The sequence below is a fragment of the Sminthopsis crassicaudata genome, chromosome 1 (assembly GCF_048593235.1).
Source record: "Sminthopsis crassicaudata isolate SCR6 chromosome 1, ASM4859323v1, whole genome shotgun sequence".
Classification (NCBI taxonomy): domain Eukaryota; kingdom Metazoa; phylum Chordata; class Mammalia; order Dasyuromorphia; family Dasyuridae; genus Sminthopsis; species Sminthopsis crassicaudata.
Window position 1 is genome coordinate 326798824 of NC_133617.1, and position 10286 is coordinate 326809109.

Here is a 10286-nt window from a genome sequence, read left to right on the forward strand (position 1 = left end):
TAAAATGTAATGATGGGAAGGAAATAAAGAGTCCTACCTAGGGAGGCCAATACCATTGATTAGGAGAGAGATTTAATAATAAAACCCAGTTATTAGCTATATCTTTGTAATTATAGTGTTTAGTTCATTTTCATAGAGCCAGCTGTCAAAACGATAACTTTGGCTAATTTTACTCCATTATTCATTCAACTGGGATCTGACAACAAAAAACGGGATCATTATCTCTGGATGGCTACTATTAAAAATCTACATTTTCAAAGAATGGAGAGAAGCTCAATGACTCTCCCATTGCCTTAATAAGGTGGATTGTAAATTTGCTGGTTGATATTTTGGAAGGCACTGGGAACTGCACTAAGATAATGAGATGCAAGAAAGGTAAGATGCAATGAGTCATAAAGTCAAGAAAAGGAGGAATATGATAATAACAGACATAGATAATTAGGGAACAAAAGTAAGTAAGGAACTTCCTTGAGGGCCTTTTTTATCTGGAAAGCCTTATAGAGTGTTCAGAACAGAATAGACACTTAATAAATACTTGTTGATTGGCTGGGTGATTGAAAGATTTGACGCAGTTGTCTAAAGTGGAATATGAGAAAGATGAAGACCAAGTTCAGATTGGATTGAGGAAGGGAAGAAACCAGTTCTATTCATATTCATACTACTTTTAAGAAATGACTGTTTTTAATTGCCTGAAAAAAAGACCAGTAAGACTCTTAATAATTATTTATGCTTTTTTTCTGGTCTGGATTTGTGATTTTAGCAGTATTTGTTGTTGTTGTTGTTGTTGTTGTTGTTGGAAGTAGCTAGGTAATGCTGTGTCTTGAAGTCAGGAAGACTCATCTTCCTTAGTCACTTACAAGCTGTATGATGCTGGATAACCTTGTATACCTCTGTTCTTATCTGTAAAATGAACAGGAAAAGAAAATGGCAAACCACTCCAGTATTTTTTGCCAAGAAAACCTTAAATAAGGTCACAAAGAGTTGGACATGGGGGCAGCTAGATGGTTTGGTGGATAGAGCACCAGTTCTGGATTCAGGAGCACCTGAGTTCAAATACGCCTTCAGACATTTAATATTTATTAGCTGTGTGACTCTGGACAAGTCACTTAATCCCAATTGCCTTTCCAAAAACAATAATAATAAGGAGTAATGAAGAACTGGGCAACAGGAATAACAAAAAAAGGGAACTCCTAGTATAGACTCCTTTTATCAATGTGAATCAGCAACTCCTCTATAATTTATAGTATCTAAAAAAAAGTTAACATTTATATGGTACCTATTATGTGCCAGACACAACCAGCATTGCATCATAGAGTAGACTTTAACACAGGCTTTCCTGACTTCAAAGTGAGCTCTTTATGCACTATATTGCATTATTTACAAATTTTAGATGATTATTAAAACAAAGTCTCAAACACAGTATCAGTGTGGGCAGTGGGAAGTCCTAATCAACAGTGTTTTTTCCATGAGTCTTTCAACTTTGTGATTATGCTGTTTATTATTTGTTTTAACCAGTATCCATCAGGAATACTACAGAATGGATTCCTATAGTGGATGGGAATATAACCTAATCTGCTTGATTCTGATATCTTCCCAATGTTGCAGTTGTATTATATTATTGTTGACCAATGAATTCAGTTCAACAGTTTGTTATAATTCTTTTGTGTACAGATCATCACAATAGCAGCAGTAGCAGCTTCTATAATTACAGTTAACCCTTTCATCAATTTTTGTTTCTTACAAAAAGGATTCTGTGTTCCAATACACTGTACCCACCATTCCTTGGCCCTTTTTGAAGCTATGTTAGCTCTTGAGATGGCCATCTTCCAGGTGAAGGATCATCCAATTGAAGACATCTTAAGACATATGGTTAGCAAAATATTAGAAAAGTTCCTACTCTCCTGAGTTAAATTTCCAACAACATTGGTACAAACTATGCTCCTCAATGATATCCTGGCAACATTTTACTCTTGATTGAGAAGAGGGGAAAAAAAGAGCCCTTAGAAAGGGCTCACTATGACCTCCTGACTTCCCTTGGTAAACCATGACTGCTGGAGAACCTCTGTTTTCCTGGTGTCAATTGTCAGAGCTAACAGCACAAATCCTAGAGAATTGCTCCATTTTCTATTGTGTCTCAGCCTCAGAGACTGCACAGAGTACACAGTAATTTGTGAACAAAAAGTCACGCATTAATTCTCCCTCCAATTTAGTCTCTTGGCTTTTCAAGTTAAATAATTTACCATCAGCGTGGCGGCTGACCTTGTTCTGTCTTTGATGATTATGGAAATCATAGTGGTAAAAAGCAAGATAGCAAGCACACAACCCTGTTTCACTCCACTGGTGACTGGGAAAACATAATACAGCATTCTTTATCTGGAACCAATGCAAGCGTGCCTTTAGGAAACTCCATACTAATTATTCTACTCAGGCAACCACATTTTGCCATGATCTTCCAAAGACCCTCACAATTGACAGGTGTTAAAAGGGCCATTTGTACTCAAATCGAGGTAGAGCCTTTCAAGCTTGATAAGCCAGCAGCAGCAACATCATGATCTCTTTAAAATGAAAATACTATGATTGGTTTCCAAAAAAATCAAATGATTGATCAGACTGATGAATGTTGTGGGCAGACCTCTGCTTTGCTCCTGGCATTTCTCATAGAGTTGTTGGGTAGCAAACACTATAGCCACCATTCCTTGGCCTTTTCTGAAGCTATATTAGCTCTGGAGTAGATGACCATCTTCCAGCTGAAGGATTATCCAACTGAAGAGGATTATGAGATGAATCTTGCCAGCAATGACTTAAGAGAGAAACCCCCCTGTGTTTGCCACAGAACAACCAGTTTTCATTTTCCTTTATAGAGATAGACAATGAAGTATCTTTGACCTTTTTTGGGGGGTGGGGGGTGGGGTTAACTCCTCTTGCCATGTAACCTAGAAGTTTCTATATAAAAAATGCACCCACCCCTTTCCCTTGTAAATCTCTGTTGAGATGGAATCAGTGCCAAGTGCTGCCACATGAATGAAAAACAAAGGTTCTCCACTCTCCAAGCCATACATAGAGGCATTAGTTAAAGCAACTGGAAAATGTGTGAATAAGTTCATTTATCCTGGGAGAACACTCTCCAAGGATATCTACATAGATGGTGAGGTTAATGCACACATTGCCAGAGCTAGTTCAGCATTTGAGAATCTCTGAAAGAAAATGGGGTAGAGAAAAGGTACTAGACTATATACCAAACTTAAGGTCTATAGAGCTGTTGTGCTGACTTCCTTATTGTCTGTGGAACCTGGAGCACCATACCTAAAAATTGAGCTGCTTCTTTTTGAATTGTCTTAGTAAGATTTGAAGATTACATGACTTTAAGATACCACATTCTGAGGTTCTCCCTCAAACTAAACTGCCAAGCATTCTAGCTGTACTGCAGAGTGCAACTTTCATGGGTTGGCTCCATAGCTTGCATGTTAAATGCCCATTTAGCCAAAACAGTGCCACAGAAAACTCACAAAAGGCAAATGCTCACAAAGAGGTCAGAAAAAATGTTTTCTCTGAGGAACTTTATCTTCAATTATGAGACTAGATGATGTATAGGACTGCCCAGTATGGGATGTCCACTTAGGCTCTTTGAGCAAAGCTGAAGCACAATAGCACATTGCAAACACGAGATAAATGAATCAAGACATCTCCATCCCCAAAATTCCAAAGGATTATTTGTGTCCAAATGGTGGTAGAGCCCTCCAACCTAGTATTAGACTGATAAGACACAATAGAAAGCAATGATATCATTGGTTCTCTTTAAGTACAAAGGATGAATAATTGATTGGTTTCTTAAGATCTTATATACCAAAAAACAAACAAACAACAAAAGTTCTAATAAGCTATTTAAGTACCAGCTGCACTCCGTAGATTGCTTTTTTAAAAGTTCCCCCCTTGAACTGTTGAAATTCCTTTTTAAGTATGATCTTAATCCCCTCTCCAGTTCATTTCTGATCCATAGGCTTACATTAAACCAATATACTTAGGCAGAGAGAGAACTTTCCAGACTCAGGGATGAGCTCCAAGATCTAGCTATAATGGGAACTCTGTCTTGTAATGAAAATGGAAAATTAGCAGACACTTTTTAAAGGCAACTTTTAGCCATGCTGTTTGGGGATATATGAGGGAGATGGGAATAAGCATTTGTATAGTGCTTATTATGTGCTGGGTACTGTGCTAAGCATTTAATAAATAATAAATATTATCTCTGGACATATTAGGGAAGTCATTGCCTTAAAGTTTATTTTTCCCCCCTCTTCTTAAACTTGTTCTAATATACTTTAAAAATAAGAATGTAAATGAAATGGTAAAAAGGGATTTGGTCCAGTTATTTAATCCAAAACAAGCTCTGAAAAAATTCCATCAACTAGCAATGAAGTAATATTGTCTAAACTTTGACAATTGTCTATTTTAGGGCCTATAGCTTTATTCTTACGCCATTACATTTCTTCCTACAATTTCAAGAAAATGAAGACTGAGAGATTCTGAGAGCTATTCTGGGTACCCTCAGTATGTCTGCAGCTGTTTACTCTGTCCAGTCTCTTTTCCAGATTTCTCCAGAGGCATTGCTAGTAAATGTTTAACAACCAGCTTCTGGGGGAAAAGGGGAAGAAGGATTTATACAAAATATTGAAAAATTCAAGCTGCATCATTAACATTTATCCACTACTTTCTTAAAACTGAACAATCATTAAAACAAGAATTTAAGTTGTGATTTTCAAAAGATATATTTGTTGTTCAGTTGGGGGTTTTTTTGTTTTTTTTATGTCTGATTATTTGTGACTTGAATTGGAATTTTCTTGGCAGATACTGAAGTAGTTTACCATTTCCTTCTCCATGTTCCATGCGTAAAGAAACATACCTAAAAAATTTTTTTATTATTATTTAGAATTTTTTTCACAGTATATATGCATGAGTAATTTTTTTTATAATATTATCCCTTTTATTCATTTTTCCAAATTATCCCTCCCCTCCCTCCACTCCCTCCCCCCAATGACAGGCAATCCCATACATTTTGCATGACACACCTAAAATTTAACAGTTGACTTTCTGAATTGGTTTTGGCCTACCCCATCTGAGGGGAGAAAAAGGAAGAGTGAGTTTCTGTTTGAGTTTTTTAGGGAGGAGAAGAAACAACAGAAGGAGTCAATTGAGTCCTAGGAATACCTGTAGCTGGTGATGCATTTATCAATATGAGCAACAGCCCACTCCCTGTCTCTGTTTCTTAAAGATCTCACTGAAGCTACCTGTAGTAATCTCCTAATGCATTGAAAATGTAGTTTATACTTAACTATTTCCCTGAACCCTGGGATGAGAACAGGGTTTTCACCTGTGATTTCATTTGTTCAGGGAGCTCTCAAGTGCGGAACTTTCCTCTATCAATGCAAGTTGGTACCTTCCTCATAATTCATAATCTTAGAGAATTGCTGGAACACTAAGGAAATTTAAATGATTTGTCCAAAGGAAATCTGAACCCTGGATGGCCAGCTATCCACTATGTTAGGATTTTCTGGGAGCAAGGGAATTAAGAATTGTGACTTAATAAGCCAAAGAGAAGCATTCTGTCAGCTAGCACCACAAGTTCAGAAAGATGCAAACTGGGGATCCCAAAGATGAGGCACTGTGTGGCTCTTTGGGGGTTGAGGAGTATAGATTCCAATCTAAAGAATATTCCCAGAATATTGTCATCACTAATTCCTTAGCTTTTAAATTAGACGGCTGGCAGAATCCAGATGTCTTTTATACAAGACCATCATACAAGTGAAAGATGGGAAGAGATAAAATGCATCAACTCTTTTTCTCACCACACTTTTCCCTTCCCTCTAGTCCATACCTCCATGATCCTTCTCTCCCCCTTAGATGCAGTGGTCAATTAATAAAGCCAAACTTTAATTGCTCCCTGCTAGTCTCAGCAGTCTTGCACAAATTCTGAAATTGCTTATACAGTATCTGCTCAGTCTCCATGAAGCCCCCATCACTGAGCAATCTGCTTCAGTTCCTTAGTAATCCCTTTATGGCAGAGAACTCCATTACCCAGGGACCGCCTCTTGAATTAAGAAGCCCTATGGATTTAGAGAAAGGAGGGGGAGGGTTCACACACTCTTGAAAGCATAATCAACTGGCAGCTCCTCTTTTTGTCTTTTTTTTTCCTTTCTCTGATTCCATTCCGAATTTAAAAGAATATTAATGAGGATTTCATCAGAAAGACACAGCTTTGAATTTAAAACAACTAATTTGATTTGAGTCTAGGGTTGTGGTCCAGATGTGAGACTTTATCAATTTTAAGGAGAACCCTGATGGGAAAGTCTCTCCTGCCTATGTAGATCTCTTTTTGATCTATAAATAGTCTTAGAGATTGCCTATGAACTTGACAGGTAAAGTGCCTTGCCCTCTGTTACAAACCCAATATGTGTCAAAGGAGGGAACAGCATCAGCAACAATAACAAGAACCTCTTTTGAGTATTTCCACAAATATCCTTTTCATTATGGATATCTAGGTGAATAATCATTGATGAATTTCTATATATCTAGCCTCAGCTTTTTTTTTTTTCTAGATTTCTCGGTCTCCTTTTTCTTCCCTAGAAATCAGAATTAGTATACTGTACTTTTGATGTGATGCCTTAAAACAGAATTTCCCTATCTTTCCAGTTCACAGAACATGAAAATATAAGAAATTCCATGACTCAAATCCACTCTTCTGAGCCCAGTTCTGCCTGCAGCAAAAAAGGGGTATTTATGCTTAAGTTTCCTAATTGTCTTAGTATTCCACTGTGGATTGGTCAATCATTTATGAATTTAGCTAAGTCTCTCTGGAGGTTCTTTGATATTTTTAACCCATCCAATTTTTTCAGGGTAATGAGATATCATTGCAGATTGTTATTTGGATGCCAGTGGAAATCATGGGGTGAGAAATGAAAAATAGGGTTTCATAAGTCAGTACCAAATGACTGGATGGGTTAATACAGCAATAAATGGGGATTGCTTTCGTCTGCAGATCTCAGAGCACTTACAGTAAGGCATCTCATTGAGGCTCACAGCATGGATGGAAAATGGAAAGTAAACATTATAAGGCTCAAGAGGAGATATATTGGGAGAAGAAATTACTTTTGAGGCCAAACCAAAAAAAAAAAAAAATAATCATTGAATCTGCATTTGAAAGGCCCTAAGAGTCAAGTTTAATATGTTTCTCAAAAGGAATGTCCCCTAAAACTTTCTTGGTAAGTTTCATCCCAGTTTACAAATTTCCAGGATGGAGAACCCACAAATTCCCAAGGTGGGAACTCCACTTAGGGATAGTTCTAATTGTTAGGAAGTTATAAAGCAAAATCTGCCTTTACAATTTTTATCTGTTGCTCCTACTATTTTCCCCTTCAGAACAATGAACAAATTTAATTCCGCTCCCATGTGATAGCCTATCAGATTCTTAAAAATGACTATCCTGTTTCTTCTAAGTCTTCTTTTCTCTAGGTTGAACATTTCAAGTCTGTTAAACTGATCTTCATTTGGCATGACCTCAAGGACTTTTCACTATCCTGGTGCTTCTGTGAAAGCTTCTCAGTTTAATGATCATCGAAAAATATGGCACTCAAAAATGAACATAATATTCCAAATGTAGTTTGGACACTATGGAGAATGATGGGAATAATCCCTCATTGGTCCTGGATATTATCTTTTTCAATGTAGCCTAAAATTCATTAAGATTTTTTAGTGGTTTGAAGTACGTGAAAACTCCTAACTTTTTTCAGATAGCTAACATCTAGTCATATCTTCCCTTTCACTATTATCACCGTTAGCTTGTGAAATTGATTTTTTAAAAAATTGAATTGTATTAGTTTTTTTTTTTAAAGCAAAGTCTTTCCAGATTTTTTCCATCCCTTTGTTGTTCAGACCCTTTCAATTCATCATTATTCTTTTTGTTATTTTGCAAAGTCGGGAGGCTAGCCAGGTTTCTAAAATGTGTTTTCATGTATGCAGTCATATATGTGTTTATATATACATACATATGAAATGTACACACACATGTTTCATTACTTTAACAGATTCAATATTTCTACAAATATAGGGTATAACCATTCCATTAAGTTAATAAATAGTTATAAAATTAATATTATAATATGTTATAAAAAAGATGAAACTCATCACCAGGTAACCAATATTCTGTTCCTGTGCTTTTCACTGGGCTGGACTTTGACTGATAGATTCAGTCTGTTTCCAGGTATATGTTTTAATGGAGAGAATGAGATCTGCTAAGGGAGTATTTGAGAATCCAAGGTCAGATCCATGTCACGATGAGACATTAAATGAAGAGACTTTTAAATGAAAGAGATAGGCTAGATAGAGACAGATGGATAGCTCAAGCACTCAAAAAGATCTGTGATGTCACTGATGTGGAAATTTACTCTGATGATATGGGCCATAGCCCAGCCATGACTATCTACCCTTTGAGACTGTGTTCCATTCCATTAGTTTATTATTAATCTAATGTCCTTCCATTAATTTATCATAGAAGTTTCTAAAATCAATTGGGGTATGAGGGAGAGTGGGGCATATCCATATATGCATAAGCCTAAAACACTTAAGGTAAAACAAATAATATATATTCAATTTATTTAAGTAATTATAAGGAATTTTAAAGGTCTTAAAATAATCCAGTATATTTTTATTTATCTCCCCAAATATATGAAATTATCTGAAAATTAGTCATGAAATGATAGCTATTTAAAAAATAAATATAAGTAATTCTTTGATAGTTCTTAGATCTAGAGAGCTAGTTACTAATATTAAGCAGAGGTGATTTTTTTTTTTCCTCTGAAAATGACCAAATTTTAAATGTGAGAAGGATTTCTGGGGAGAAATGAATTATCATTTAATGTTTTTTTCCCATCATACGGTCTTGCCAGACTGAGGAATTTTCACCAGGTATTTTTGAATTTCAAAGAAACATACTTCAATCAAATTCCTTGGATTAGAGATCATTATATCACTGTGCTCATGAAGAACTTGTACTTCCATTATTTCCTCCTCCCCAAACAAATAAAAATAAATCTAAATTTGCTGGTGGAATTTCTGGGTTTTAATTTACAAATATTTAATTTGTCCCTCTTAAATTCCAAGGAGTGCAGTTTGATTTGATTTTGTTTCTACTTCGAGATCAGGAGAATCTAATCAAATTTCAAGTGATGCTTTGTTGATAGAACTTTTATGATAAAACTGAATATCTCTATGGAATATAATTGTATTAAAACATGTAATTGCTTTTTCTTTTCTTTTTCATTTTTTTTTTTATTTCCCTGAGGTATTTGGAGTTAAGTGACTTGCCCAGGGTCACACAGCTAGGAAGTGTTAAGTTTCTGAGACCAGGTTTGAACTCAGGTCCTCCTGGGGATGTCAGTGAGTCAACTTGTGTCAGCATTGTGTTCGGTACTACATAATTAGTGACATGAATTTTATGACTAACAATTACAGAGCTCCATCATTTTTGCTATTGGGGTAAGCTAGATTATTTCTATAGCTCTGTTGAAACTACACTAAAAGAAACCCAATACACAATGTTTAATGGTCATGTAACATAGATGCTTTAATTCTGTGCTTCCACATGGAGCAAAACTAACATTTTCATTAAACTGAATTGCCTTGACCAGAAAAAAGGAGATGAAGTGGACTCAAAGGGTGTTGGGTGGTGGGTTGGATTTTCTCCTTATAGGGGACTTTAATTGAAGGTCATATGACTAATTATCTGGTATATTGGAGAGGAGATTCTTTTTCAGAAAACAGAACAAGTGGCCTTTGAGATCTTTTTCAAAATCTAAGATTTGGTAATTTATTGCTTTTGTTATTTTGCAAAGTAGAAAAAATTTCCTTCCTTTCTTCCTCTCTTTCTCCCTCCCTTTCTCTCTCCCTCTCTTCCTCTCTTCCTCCCTTCCTCCTCCTCTCCTATCTTTACTCCCTCCCTCCCTTCTTCTCTTCCTTCCATCCTTCCTCTCTCTTTCTTTTTTCCTCTTTATCTCCTCCCCTTCCTCCCCTTCTTTCCTCCTTCCTTCCCTCCTTCCCTCCTTCCTTCCTTCCTTTCTTCCTTCCTTCCTCCAATTATGTGAAAGGTACAATGCAACAACATTTACAGGACATACAAAAAGAAACTAGTCTAAGTCTCTTCCATTATGGTTGTTTGGGAGGCAATTAGGTTGTGTCTTGCCCCAAAGTCATATAGCAGATAGGTATCTGAGACCTGATTTTTAACTCATGCTCTATCT